Raw genomic sequence first — 13932 nt, 5'->3', positions numbered from 1 at the left:
CTGAGATTTGGGGGTTGTTATTTCAGCATAAGTGGATAGTATCATGACTAGATACACAAGTAAAGATTAAAGGTGGGAAAATAGACATGTATATATGTAAGACTGTAAATAAACTGCTATTTAGAATTTACTGACCAGACTAAGTCACAGACTTCACTCAAGGTTAAGGGAGGTACAATCCTACCATGTTAAGGGAAGGTACATAGAAGTGGAAAAAAGCAGAAATATGGTGAACAATACAAATACAACTACACAGAAACATAAGGGCACAGTGGGAGAGAAAAAAAAATTCTAAATAAAAAGATCTTCAAATTTGATAGCAATAATAAAAGTAAAAATGTAAATTTTAATAAATATGTTAATAAAACAAAAAATAGCATTTAAAATGAGACAAAGTCTATTTTCAAAAAGCAAACACATTTTGAAATTGTGACTGACATGACTGGTGGCCAATCCAATATTCGTGGTCTTTCTTTTCTTATTATGGGAGACTTGGTTTTATTTATTTATCTATTTTGTGTTGCTGGGAGGTAATACGTGAATCTGGTTTTATTTTCCAGCCTCTTTTTCAGAGAAGAGTTGTCATGTGACATAGTTCTGACCAATAGGAAGTGAGTAGAATTCCCTGGGTGGGACCTCCAAATGGTGCAAAGTCGGCAGGCACATGCTTTTTGTCCTTCCCATTCTTTTTACCTGGAGTACATTTATAATACTGCCACAGCCAATTTACAACAGTAAGCAAGAGCCTAAAAACTGTGATGGATGTGTGGAAAGAGAGAAGCAGCTTGAGTGTCAACGTCTTTTAATATGAGAAAATAAAATCTCTTTTATTTAAGGCACTATATGATGGAGAGTCTTTTACTTGAAGCCAACTAAATTCTTAACATACACACAGTTAAAAACAATATTTAAAACACCAAATGAAAATGGACAAAGTATATCTATATGCACATTTGCTTTCACAAGTCCCAATTAAAACTTATAATAAAATGAGGAAATACCTTATATTCACAATGGAGTGGGGGCGAGGTTTTGGGGAATTATAACTATGCCTTACTGGTGGGATCGTACTCTTGCTCCATACTGGCAGAAGTTATTTTGGAGAGTACACAGGAAGCATTTTACAATGTACAGAAGTTTATGTCAAGCAATTCCACTTCTAGAAGTTTGTCCTATGGAAACACATAGGTATTTGAGTTAGTGTTCTGAAAGCCTTTATAAGGTTTTATAGTAAAACCCTTAAAACAATTTGTCTAAATATCGTGGTTGGTTGCATCCATCAGAATAATTTTATATAATTAAACTTATTCCAGAATCTTATACATAAATATATAAATTAGATAAATTTGCAGCTGCCATGATTGTGTTAACATATAAAAGCCCAGGATATATACGATATACATCACCAATAACACACGTATGTATGCATATATTTCGTTAGCATACATAGTTTCATTAGCCTATATGCAACTTGTTTTTATAAAATTAATATGATACCCTGCCATTTTAGCGCATTCACATTTACCACAATCCTTATTAATAGCTTGCTACTATTTCTTATAGTCTTTCACACAAAATTTTATAGTTGCTTGTAGTCTTATCTATTATAATTCATCTTGCTATTTGTGCTTACTTCCACTGCTTTTAATTTTTCACTTTTTCCCACCCTGAGGTCAGATTCGGTTAAAAAGTTTAATTTTTTGACCCGATTCTTTAACACTGCTAGAATGTAGGGCACAGTCTGAGGTTAAAATGAAGCATGTTTTGTTTGTTTAAATTAACATGTTAACCAATTTTCTTTGCAAAGTTCACTGAATTCGATATCTGTGTACAAGCCTTTGTATGGGCACGTGTTAAGCCACAGATCTGAAAGTTAGACATCTGAATAGAGTGATATAACCTTTCAGTATTTCTCCAAGGGGACTTTATGCACTTGTATAAGTGGTCAGAATCCGCCATACCACATTTGTAAGATAAAAGCATCTCCTGCTTTCTTTCTTTCTTTTTAATGAGAAGGCTATTGAGGGCCATACATCTGTCAGTGTTACATGTGATAGAACACTAAATAACTGCATTTGACTAGAACTGCCAAAACAGGATAATGGATGGCTTATCTAGATGGATCAAATTGTGACAAGACTTTGTTTCCTCAGGAACCACCTTTCCTCACTTTATTCTAAAGCCCAAAGGATGCATGAGAGTGTTAGATGAAATATAATCAGAGAAGACTGAATAAGGGAAAGTGGGCTGAGGGAAAAAAATAAAGACATATTCCCAAGGTTGCCTTTGATCTTCAAAAGGCAAAATGCCCTTTGGATCAGAGAGCTGCAGGACAAGGCTTGGGAAGTAGAACCCAGCACAAGCTAGCTACCACTTGTGTGAAGCCAATTGGAGTACTCTAGGTATATTCAGAGCTGCCTGCATTTCATATTCTGAAAAAGTCCTCCACTAAAAGTGGTGGTATTTCCTTTTCATTTTTCTGTTCATTTCCAAACTCATGACTCTAACTTTGACTCCTGTGTAGCCACAATTTGTCCCTCCGGCCACAGGGGTCACCATCACAAGCCTGAGGTGACATGATGAGACACTATTTAGAAGTCATGCTTTTAATTGAGAGCCCTGCCACAGTCCCAGTCAGCCCTGACATCATAGGGTGTTAGGGAGGAACTGCTTTTGAAGTAGCTGAAAGGTCATTTCTTCCCAGACAAGGCTTTCTGAAATTACAGCCTGGGAGGAAAACGGCTTCATGCCAATTTTAATACATGTTCAAACTCAAGGTTCAGCCTCAGAGGCCCAGAAGACAGGAATAGAGGGAAAAAAAAAAGTGCCTTTGATGATTGTTCTTTCTTTTCCCTTTTGCCTTGTTATTTTACTCTGCTTGGGAACTGAAAATATTTCTTACAGCTAGCCAGAGAGGAAATGGTGAATATGTAGCACCGCCGTTTTTTTACTTGGGTTTATGGATTTTGCTAACTTCAAGTCTAAATTATTAAATTATAGACAATGAAAGAAATAACTAAAATAATTATAGTTTTAGCATTTGGGCAGTACCCTCAAAGGTACTAGCTTTTATTTCAATTGTTTTTCTTTTCTTCTTTTTTTAAACTTACTATGTGGCCAGGTATTGTATCTCAAAGAACAAAGAAGAAATAAGACATAGTTCCTGCCTTCTCAAATATTTCAGTCTGGTATTGTATAGGAAGAAAGTTAAATTAAGCATTTCATATGTTAAATAGAAATGTTTCTGTTATTTCAGAGTATCATCTAAAGTCCTCGAATTAAGAATAATAGTGGCTAAGCAACCACACATTAGAAAGTAAAACACTAAGTCATCTCTGCAGCACTTGCAAATTGGAGAAGTCATAAGCTAGCTCCATTTGTTTGGAAAATTGGAAATTTCTTTAAAAATTAAAATACACTTAACCTATGGCCTAGCAATTTCTCTCCTGTATATTTATCTAAAAAAAAATGAAAACATGTGCCCATACATAGACTATTATGCAAATGTTCACAGCAGCTTTGTTCATAATAGCCCAAAACTGAAAACAAACTAAATATACATCAACATGTGAATGGATAAACAAACTGTGGTGTATCAGTAAAATGGAAAACTATTCAGCAATTAAAAAGTGAACAAACTACTGAAAAACACAACAAAACCAAGCTAAGCAAAATAATTCTCAGAAGCATTATGTTTAGGAACAGAAGGCAGACAATCAAGAATATATATCCTGTGATCCCATGTATATGAAATTCTAGACTGGGTAATCAAATATGATAGAAAGCAGATTAGTGGTTGCCTGTGGATAAGAGAATGGGGTTAAGTAGACTGGGGATTAATTGACAAGGGGCATGAGAGAAATTTTTGGAGCATGGAAATACTCTATACTGCAACTGTGGTGGCGGTTACAAGGTTGATTACTATAACTTTCAAATGGGTACATTTTAATGGTATATAAAATGTATCTTAATAAACTTGTATTTTTAAATAGTTATGCCAATATTAGTTCTCCAAGTTATATGAGAAAAAGGCTAATAATTCATTAGCAATTCGGAAAATTAGAAGATTCCTTTAGAGAGAGACCATTGTTGTAGAAGGAGGGGAGGTATTTCCTCTTATCATAAGCCAAGTGATCAGAAACTTTGAGGGAACTACTCACATAACCTGATATTCCGTAGAGATTGTGGAATGTAATGGCTGATACCTTATGAGTGAAATACCTTTATCTGAGAGGATGGGCAGAGTGTCCTTCTGGGCTGTAGAATTAAGAGGCACGGTTGCTGTGGGAAGAGCCTGCACTTCCAGAGTTTGATGAGTCAAGGATGTGTGTTTCCTTCCTGAAGGCCTGATGTGGATCTCACAGAGAATAACTAAACTTGGAGTGTCTTAGAAGCAAGTCTGTCCATCAGGAGCTGCTAAAGGAGTGGGCCATAAGAATTCAGTGGCTGGGATAGGTGTCGGTGTTAATTAGTCATCTAGAAAAAGCCAAACTGTGAGATGTAGATACCCACAAAAATGCCCTAGAGAAGAGTCAAGGTTTGCTTTTGGACGTAGAAGTATTTCAGAAACTACTAGGTTATCAATGTACCTCACAAGTAAGCTGCATCTCTACCATATCTCTTCTTCACCAACCCTGTCACCAGTGAAGAAACAAAAGTGGCACAAAATGGGAAGAAGAATAGAAGACTGTGCTAGGCCATTTATGAGAATCAGACTCAGAGAATGAGATGTGATCATGGAAGCAGAGGTCAGAGTGATGCAGGACCACAAGCCAAGGAATGCAGGCACCCTCTTGAATCTGGAAAAGGCAAGGAAACAGATTCTTCTCCAGAGTCTCCAAAGGAACACAGTCCTGCTGGCCTACTGGGGACCCCCGGCCTCCAGAACTTCAAGATGATAAATTTGTATTGTTTTAATAATCCACTAAGTGGCTTTTTTGTCATTCATTATAGTAGCAGTAAGAAACTAATGCAAGAGATAGCCTAGATTCTCTAATATTGCAAGTATATGCAACACAAAACAGTTTTATTTGAAAAAAAAAAAAAGCTGTTTTACTATTTGGGTTCCAAATTTTTGGAACAGGACATACATATTTGTTTCATGTTTCATAAATACAAAGTTAGTGGGAAGTCTATATCAATTATGCACTTTATTAAAGATGCTTTCCCTCATCTCCTTTTCTAGATCCAGTTCTCCTTCCCCCCTTCCTCCATTATAGGCTCTCAATTTCTCCTTTATAGCACACATCAGTCATAATTTTGTAAATTTTTTATAAATTTTGATGAACATGCCTTTTCCACTAGAATGTAAGCCCCAGAGGGTCAGAGATCCCATATAGTCCTATTTTGTTTCATTTTGCCTTGTTTTGTCTACCACTGAATCTCCAGGACTCAATGTTGCGCATATAGGAGACACTCAATACATACTTGTTGAGTAAATTAAAACTGACTGAATAAATGCATTCTGCATTTCCTGCCTACTGATATCTTCAGAGGGAGTGAGAAATAGATATTGTATATTGTCATTGTGTAAACATCTGTTTGTGGTGCATGGGTGGTAAGATTCAGAAACCATTATAGAAACTATAAGGACACACTACACCAGTCAATAGAAAAACTGTGAATCTGATCCGTAGAGCCAACCACGAGGTGGCAAGAATACAGCCCAGTGAAAGCAGCTTGTCTTTAGAAGGTTCTTAATATCAGCACACTCTATCAGGAATCTTTTTTTTTCTAGGATGAAACACTTTTTAAAGGAGTAATAATTTACTAACTTAAAATGCTAACATGACATTAAGAGTTCATCTCATCACTCTTCCTGGCTCAGGGTCAAAATATTAAACTCCTTCTAGGCAAGAATCCCTTATCCAAGAAACCTTAAGTGAAAGACATTAAATAGCCTAACTCAGTAACTCTTTGTCTAACTTTGTGCCCATCATAACTTGGCTGAGCTATAAGACAGACAATGAGAAACACACCTTTAAAGATATGTAAGAATGTTAGAGGGAAGCTGAGGCCTAGAAATTGAAGAAAACTACTTGGACCAAAGGATAGCAGGTGATGTTGGTACCCTTTCTTTGTCACCTCCACATTCATCATTCCCATGAATAGCTAACCAACAGCTCCTACCTGTCACTGTATTCCTAAGGGCTTTCTCTGGCCTCTGTACCCTGCTGGTGCATGCACACACACACATTCACACACAAACAAACACATACACACACAACAGGCCAGATAAGACAGAGGTAACTATCTGGAGCAGCACTCAACCAATGACTGATGGATGTTGCTGAATAAATGCCCTAGCCCCCTTACTCCTTGGTTGGGGATAGCTGAGGCATGGTCTATGGTGTCTTTCAAAGTTCCAGCCTTCAGTTTGCCATAGCATGTGCTCATCCTTACGGGCTTGCTTTCCTTCTCTGTCCTACTTTCATACTCCCCTACTGGTGCCTCCTGGGGTCACTGCAAGACTATGAAGGGTATCAGATTTTACTCTACTTGCAAGGTAATAATTAGCTTAGCACAATATCATGGAAGCTGGTAAAAGATACGAGATTCCTGGGTCAGATACAAAAGGATGTATTACAGCAATAACAGTAACCAGAGCATTAGTGCGCAAGCTTGTTTCCCAAGCCCCAATCCTCACAGTGTGACACCAAGAAAACCAGGTGACACCTGCACACTCGGGTCATGTTATAGGAGATGAACCTTCACTTCAAAGTGAGACGTCTTTACTATATTGGAAAGTAAAAAGACAAGACAAACCAAAATAAATCAAAGGCATTCTTGCTCTGTGAAGGGAGACATTATCTCTGTCTCCCAAGGTTGTTTGCTATATAAACAACCTTGAAAAGATAGTCCAGATGAAAGACAGTGGCTCTGCTCACAAGATGTATAGAAATGTGAGATGCCTGTGGAGAAATGTCTTCCAACAATCTCTTTCCAAATAAACTACTTGTGCTTAAATCCTTCTCTCAGACTCTACTTCTGGGGGAATTCAACCAAAGAAATAGAGCAGGAAGTAACTGTTTAATGTCCTATAAATTGTATTATTATTATCTCTCTTCTTGATCTTAGTTTCTTAGAATCCTCATTTTGAAGTTACTGCATAATGACTTTGAGTCTCATGCATAATCTGAACCTCAATTTCTACTTCTGTAAGGGGAACTAATGGGTAATAGGAGGGTAATGAATATCATAGGTGATGATGCACCTAGAAATAATTTCGAACTTGAAGCACTATATATTGATTGGCAGATAGTCATAATCTTGAATATTGTTTTACTATTACCTATGAATAAAATTAAATCTTGGATTTTATATTTTAATTTCTGGGACTTACTTTCAGTTCTACAAAATTACCTTATCAAATTTCAGGCCAAAAAATATGTAGGGTAATTTCTTTCTGAAATTGGAAAATGAGCCAAATCTGCAAGGCCTCCCTCTGCCCTTTCAGTGACTCTTGACTGTCACTCCCATCCTTCTCCTACCCCAACTAGGCCTAGACACATCGTGCCAAACCCTGGTTGTTGCAGCTCTTAAATGATCTGGCCAACCCAGATTCCAACTGAAGTAATAGTGGAACAGTCAGCCTGCATGCATGATACTTCCTCCTGCTAGGTGTTAACAGCTTGTCAAGGCTGAGCAGGTCAGACTGGTAGACAATGACATCAATATGCCAATAGGCCCCTGCTTTCCTGCATCTGCTGTAAAAGGTGCATCAGCAGCGTTTGTGTTGTGGGATAGAGCTCAAGGCTCATCCTAAATTCCCCTGTCTTACTCATACTTTCCTTCAGGGATCCACGTTTCTGAGACCTGAAGTTCAGAGCAACTTAAATCACTATCTGCCCAAACATGTTGACTTTTGCCAATATTTATTTTTCCTTCCTTCCTCCCTCCCTCCCTCTTGTTTTCCTCCCTTTTTCCCTCCCTCCTTTCTCCGTCTCTCTCTTAAATTCAAGTGTGTGAAAAATAAGTAGATAGCAGCAACTATGGTGTCTGGGAAAGATGACTCTGGCAGAGAAAAAGCAACCTAGGGCAGGTCAATTTCCCCATCTCTCATTCTCTCATATAAATATACGGTATAAGAATATAGTATATGTATAATATATGTGTAATATCTTTTTTATAATAAACAGTAAATTGTCTGGAATATTTCATTATTTATATGGTAATATGAATAGCACAGATACTCATGAATTCATCAGTTTATATATAAAACATTTATAGTCAGATTTATATGCTCTACTAAATGACTATATTATGTAATAAAGACATATTTGTTAAAAAATACTAGAAAATTTGAGTTTTTCTAGTATTTTCTTCGTAAATTAAAATTTACGAAGTTACAACGTGGACTATAATGACTACACTTCTAGCAAGAGCAGTGGTAGTAGTCAATAATAACAATAATAAAGCACTTTGAGTTCAGTTAATCTTCCTGTAACTTACATATATCATGGAATCCTAATGACAATTCTATGAAGGAATAGTATTTTCCTCATTCATATAAATGAGGAAACTAAAGTTTAGAGACATAAAATAACTCAGTTCTACCAAGGTCACCTACCATGTAAGTAGTAAATATCAGATTAAAACACAAATTTGCTTTACTCTAAAATCCTCTGCTCTTAACCACCAAATAAGGCAGTTAACAGCACCTGTCTTCCATTTTAATCTCATTTTTGGGAAGAACAGGTTTATCTATGGTCATTTGATTTGGCGAAATTTATGAAGTCACAAGAAGGAAAATATCAGTTCCCAGATTAAAAAATCTATATAATTTCACCCTTTTTAAATAAAATACAATCCACTTGGAGTAATCTAGTAAAACACTTTTGTCTGATGTAATCATTTCTAGATATTAATGACAGAAAAGCATTTTAGAGGGCAGAAAAAGTGGCAGACCACCCACAAGAACTCTTGGATATTGGTGTACTTACCCTTAAAATGAATTTTGATATATTCACAAAATTCTGATGAATTTGAGAGCATTCTGATGCTAATGCTCACTCAAAACCACCATCACCAACTGCACGTGCTTCAAATAACCACATCAGGACAAACAGAGACAAATGCATAGTCTATTAAAATCCCAATGTTCTTCTTTTGCTAATTTTAAGAACTAGAATACAATCATAAGGTAATTGTTGGAAGTGATTTTAGAAATCAGCCAAACATGATGGCATGTACCTATAGTCCCACCTACTCAAGAGACTGAGGCAGGAGGATTGCTTGAGCCCAAGGGTAACAAGGCCAACTTGAGCAATGTAGTGAGATCCCCATCTCCAAAAGAAAAAGAATTGTCTTACCTAGGCCACTTTTGAGGCTGAGGTGGGAGGATCTGTTGAGTCGGGGAGGTCGAGCCTTCACTGAGCTGTGATCACATCACTGCACTGCACTCCAGCCTGGGCAACAGAATGAGACCCTGTCTCAAACACACAAAAAGAAACGGATAGACTCTTGTTTATAACAAGTGAACCAAAGATAGTCAAAGGCAAAGCTAATCACCTCTTCATCCATCCTTCTCTCCAATGACATTCTACTGAAAAGATCACTAGCAATGGCTGAGTGTGTATTTTTTTCATTCTTTCATCCTTAAAAGTCATAGCCAGGATACATACATACATATATACACACATATATACTTGTGTACATATATATGTGTGTACACATATACACATATATGAAGGAATAGTATTTTCCTTAGTTACATAAATGAGGAAACTAAAGTTTAGAGATATAAAATAACTCAGCTCTATCAAGGGCACCTACCATGTAAGCAGTAAATACCAGATTAAAACACAAATTTGCTTTACTCTAAAATCCTCTGCTCTTAACCACCAAATAAGGCAGTTAACAGCACCTGTCTTCCATTTTAATCTCATTTTGGGAAGAACAGGTTTATCTATGGTCATTTGATTTGGCAAAATTTTGAAGTCACAAGAAGGAAAATATCAGTTCCCAGATTAAGAAATCTATATAATTTCACCCTTTTTAAATAAAATGCTGTGTGTGTATATATATATATATACACACACACATACACACATGTGTACATATATGTGTGTACATATATACACATATCTATGTATGTATATATGTATGGTGGTGAAATAGGTATACACACATACAAATAAGTTTTTGGTTGGTGGTTTTCACAAAATTCAAAAATACTGTTTTTCACTTTGGCAAACTTAAAAAAAAAAACAACAGTTTATCAAGGATGGACATTCATACCAGCCATTAGCTATAGATCAAACTTTTTTTTTCAATTTCTTTAGACATATATGCACATAAACTACATTTTTTACCCAAAAAAAGTGTTCATAGAATAAATGCGAAACAAATTTTAAGTATACACTTTCTCTCCCTCTTGGTTTACTTTTCCCTTCCTATGTCTCTGTTTACTCATCCCCCCCCACCATCCTCAAGCTGTGTTTAGGCTAATTTGTATTAGTTTCTTATATTCATAATCATATAAAATCTATATATGGATATACATACATAAAATATTAGTATTTAAATTAAAATAAATTTTATTGTATATATTTGAAGTTCACATGTTATAGGATACATGTACATAGTAAAATGGCTACACAGTGAAACAGAATAACATATCATCTTACATAGTTACTTTCATAGTCAGTGATTTTTAGAGTAATACCATGATTATTTTACTCTATTTCATGTTTTATTGTATTTTAAATAGTATGAAGTATTCAAAATATACCAAGTCTGAAACATAAAACATACACATTGTTTTCCCTAGAGACAATCACTATTACTAGTTTCTTGTGTGTGTTTTCCCACAAATAATTATACAAACGTAAATGCTAGGGACTATAAGATACTCACTGTTTGGCTCTTTCACTTTCCCATGTAATAATATTTCTTGTGATGTGGTGGATCAGTCAGAGTGGTGGGAAAAGCTATAGGGAAAGGACGCAAACCTTCTGAAAGGTCAGGTTTTGCAGAGCTCTGGGGGAGAATAGCTGAAGGCAACTGTCCTATAACTCTGAGGCAGAGGGCAAGGAGTAAGTACAAGGGAGTGTAGGGAAATTTATCTTAAACAGGCTTGTTTATTTATATTGACCAGGAACTGACCTTTGATCATCCACGCCCATGCACGAGACATTCCCTGAAAGGGGAACAATAAATGTTAATTACCTACAGGTTGCATTTGCTCCAGGTTTTCAGTATTGCACCTGCACTGAGTAAAAGCAAGCAGCTCCAGCTACTTGGGGCTGATCTGTGGTCACTAGAGCCAGGCAGTCACCTAGCTGTTCTTATGCTGCACACCTGTGTCTGAGTACTCATTTCATCAGTTGGCCAGGGTCTGCGGGACAGACCCGGCACTTGTGCATGGAATAGCTTTATTCACTTTACTAGCTGTATAATATTTCAACATATGGATGTACCAGAACTTATTTAGCTAGTCCCATATTCCTAAAATTTTCTTGTTTACAAACTCTAGCTCTTCCTAAAGTGTAGCATTTAATATTGTCCAAATGATATTTTGTACATGTGTGAAAGAATGCTTGAGGAATAAATTCCTAGAAGTGGAATTGGTATGTCAAAGTGCACATGCTTTTAAAATGTTGAATAACTACTTCTTAGAAGATCTTAGGTAAGAAATCAGATATTAAGATTTCTTCAACAGTGCTATTTCAGACTCAAAAAACTGAGTCTTCCCTGAAGAAATTGGAATTTTGCCTGGCACAGAAATCAAGGCTAGGATTTCCCTGAGATTGGAAAAAATCCCTCTTAAACTCGCCTCCTCTTGTGATCCTCTAAATATTTCAGCGGGATGAGGAAAGGGGCAAAAGCCTATCCAGCAGGCAACTGGTTAAGGCGGAGTTGTGTGTAGGTGACCGGAGAAGGTCTAGTTATGTTCAGGCACCAGAACTTAGGAACCTGAGAAAGGAACTGGCTTTTCTATACAGATGAGTGGTTTGGGTCTCACAGAAGGACCAGGTTTTACTATTCAAATCAGAATGAACAACCACAAGAACCAAAGCCGATTAATTAAGGGTTTTCTCTGACTTCAGAATGAGCTATGAGTTTCTTTTCTTTTTATCGTTCACTCATCCTCTTCTTCCCCCTAAGTAGCTCTCTGTATTTCAGTTCTAAAGTGTGACTACTTGCTTGAATTTTTTCTGATAGGATCAGAGCCATCTGTTTACCAATGTGTTAGATTCAGAAGACTACTCTGTTTGCATGTTATTCCTTAACAGAAGTAGAGAGATTTCACTTTTGCTCTGTCGCAGCTTCTGTTACCGGATTGACATGCTTTCTGCCAACTGCCAGAACATGTTTTTCTTTGTCCTTTTTCTTCTGTGTTTTTCCCCTAGCAGTGCAGCAATAATCTTAATGCGCTGTTGTGTTTGAATAGTCAATTTAGGCTGACTATTCAAATAAAATAGCACATTATAAAACGACATTGATGAGTGCCCTCCAAACGGTAGATGCCAAGGAGATAGTGTTCTTTTAAAGGGACAAGAGAGCCTGGGGCAATATGACTGTGTTATACCATCATCCCCAAACACAGTTTGTTTTTTACCTTTTCTGTTGGTTTCTGCTTGCTGAGATACCTGATTCCGGGCGGCCACTGAAGGGGCAGCACTAAATGAGAGTGTAAGCCTTTTATCCAGTGTGCAGTTCCCTGTTATCCCAGCACTGCCTCACCAGAAAGAACTGGAGAAACAATTCTGTAGGGAATCTCCAAGTTTTTGTATGCCCTTAGGCAGAATACCAGAGTTTGTTGTTGTTGTTGTTGTTTGAGACAGGGTCTCACTCTCACATCCAGGCTGGAGTGCAGTGGTATGGTCATACCCTACTGCAACCTCCAACTCTCAAACAATCCTCCCACTTCAGCCTCCTGAGTAGCTGGGACTATAGACATGTGCCACCACACCTGGCTAATTTTTATTTTTGTATTTTTTGTAGAGATGGGGGTCTCACTATGTAGCCCAGGCTGGTCTCGAACACCTGGGCTCAAGCAATCCCCTGCCTCAGCCTCCCCAAGTGCTGGGGTTACAGGCACGAGCCACTGTGTCCAGCCCAGAAGTATCCTTACGTTAATATAGATCTAGGAGAAACAGCAACATTCATCCCTTGTTGGTTCTAATTTAGAAACCAAGTAAGAATTAAGCAAAATGAGAATAGATTGTATTTTCACCATCTCCAACTCATTTTTTAGTTCCACTTTCACCTAAACCTTGACCAAGTGACTCCTTGACTTGTCAGTCTTTGACAGTCACGCAGTCTACTTTCTAATGGTTCCCCAGATTTTAGACTTTTTTCTACTTCTCCCTTCAATGATTTTTTTTTTCTTTCTTCTTTTACTTTTTGTTCATTCGCAATCCTTCATTTCTGCCAAGTGACAATCATTGCATATAAAAGCTCCCTGGATATAACGGTCAAGGGAACAATATGGCAATATATTCAGAGAAATAGTTTAGGTCCTGGGAAGAGGGAACTGAAATCCTGGTTCAGCCACTCGCCGCTTACAGAGTTCAATTAACAAGAGCAGGGTCTGCTCTAAAGAAAATGACTTCTTATTTCAAAGTTAGCTCGGGAGAAGAAGTACAGGTTTCCTGCTTTTAGGGGTACCACTTCACTTTCAAAGCAGAAAGTGAGCTTTTTTTTTTTTTTTTTTTTTGAGATGGAGTTTCACTCTTGTTGTCCAGGCTGGAGTACAGTGGCATGATCTCAGCTCACTGCAACCGCTGCCTCCCGGGTTCAGGTGATTCCCCTGCCTCAGCCTCTCAAACAGCTGGGATTACAGGCATGCACCACAACGCCCAGCTAATTTTTTTATATTTTAGTAGAGATGGGATTTCTCCATGTTGGTCAGACAGGTCTCGAACTCCTGACCTTAGGTGATCTGCCTGCCTCAGCATCCCAAAGTGCTGGGATTACAGGCATGAG

The 13932-nt window shown here is 37.4% G+C and overlaps 1 long non-coding RNA gene across 1 annotated transcript; it reads right to left on the bottom strand.

Annotated features, from left to right (window-relative positions):
• Nucleotides 1–1032: 1032 nt before the first annotated feature.
• LOC108527147 (uncharacterized) lies at nt 1033–11021 on the bottom strand. The gene is made up of 3 exons (XR_001884714.1): nt 10858–11021; nt 9312–9427; nt 1033–1172 (listed from the first exon to the last, which is right to left on the bottom strand). It is a non-coding gene; the product is annotated as an uncharacterized LOC108527147 (long non-coding RNA).
• Nucleotides 11022–13932: the final 2911 nt, after the last annotated feature.

This window comes from Rhinopithecus bieti, unplaced genomic scaffold (genome assembly GCF_001698545.2).
Source record: "Rhinopithecus bieti isolate Rb0 unplaced genomic scaffold, ASM169854v2 scaffold_60, whole genome shotgun sequence".
Taxonomy (NCBI): domain Eukaryota; kingdom Metazoa; phylum Chordata; class Mammalia; order Primates; family Cercopithecidae; genus Rhinopithecus; species Rhinopithecus bieti.
Note: the sequence above shows the minus strand (reverse complement) of the source record. Positions and strands in the feature narration are given on the sequence as shown.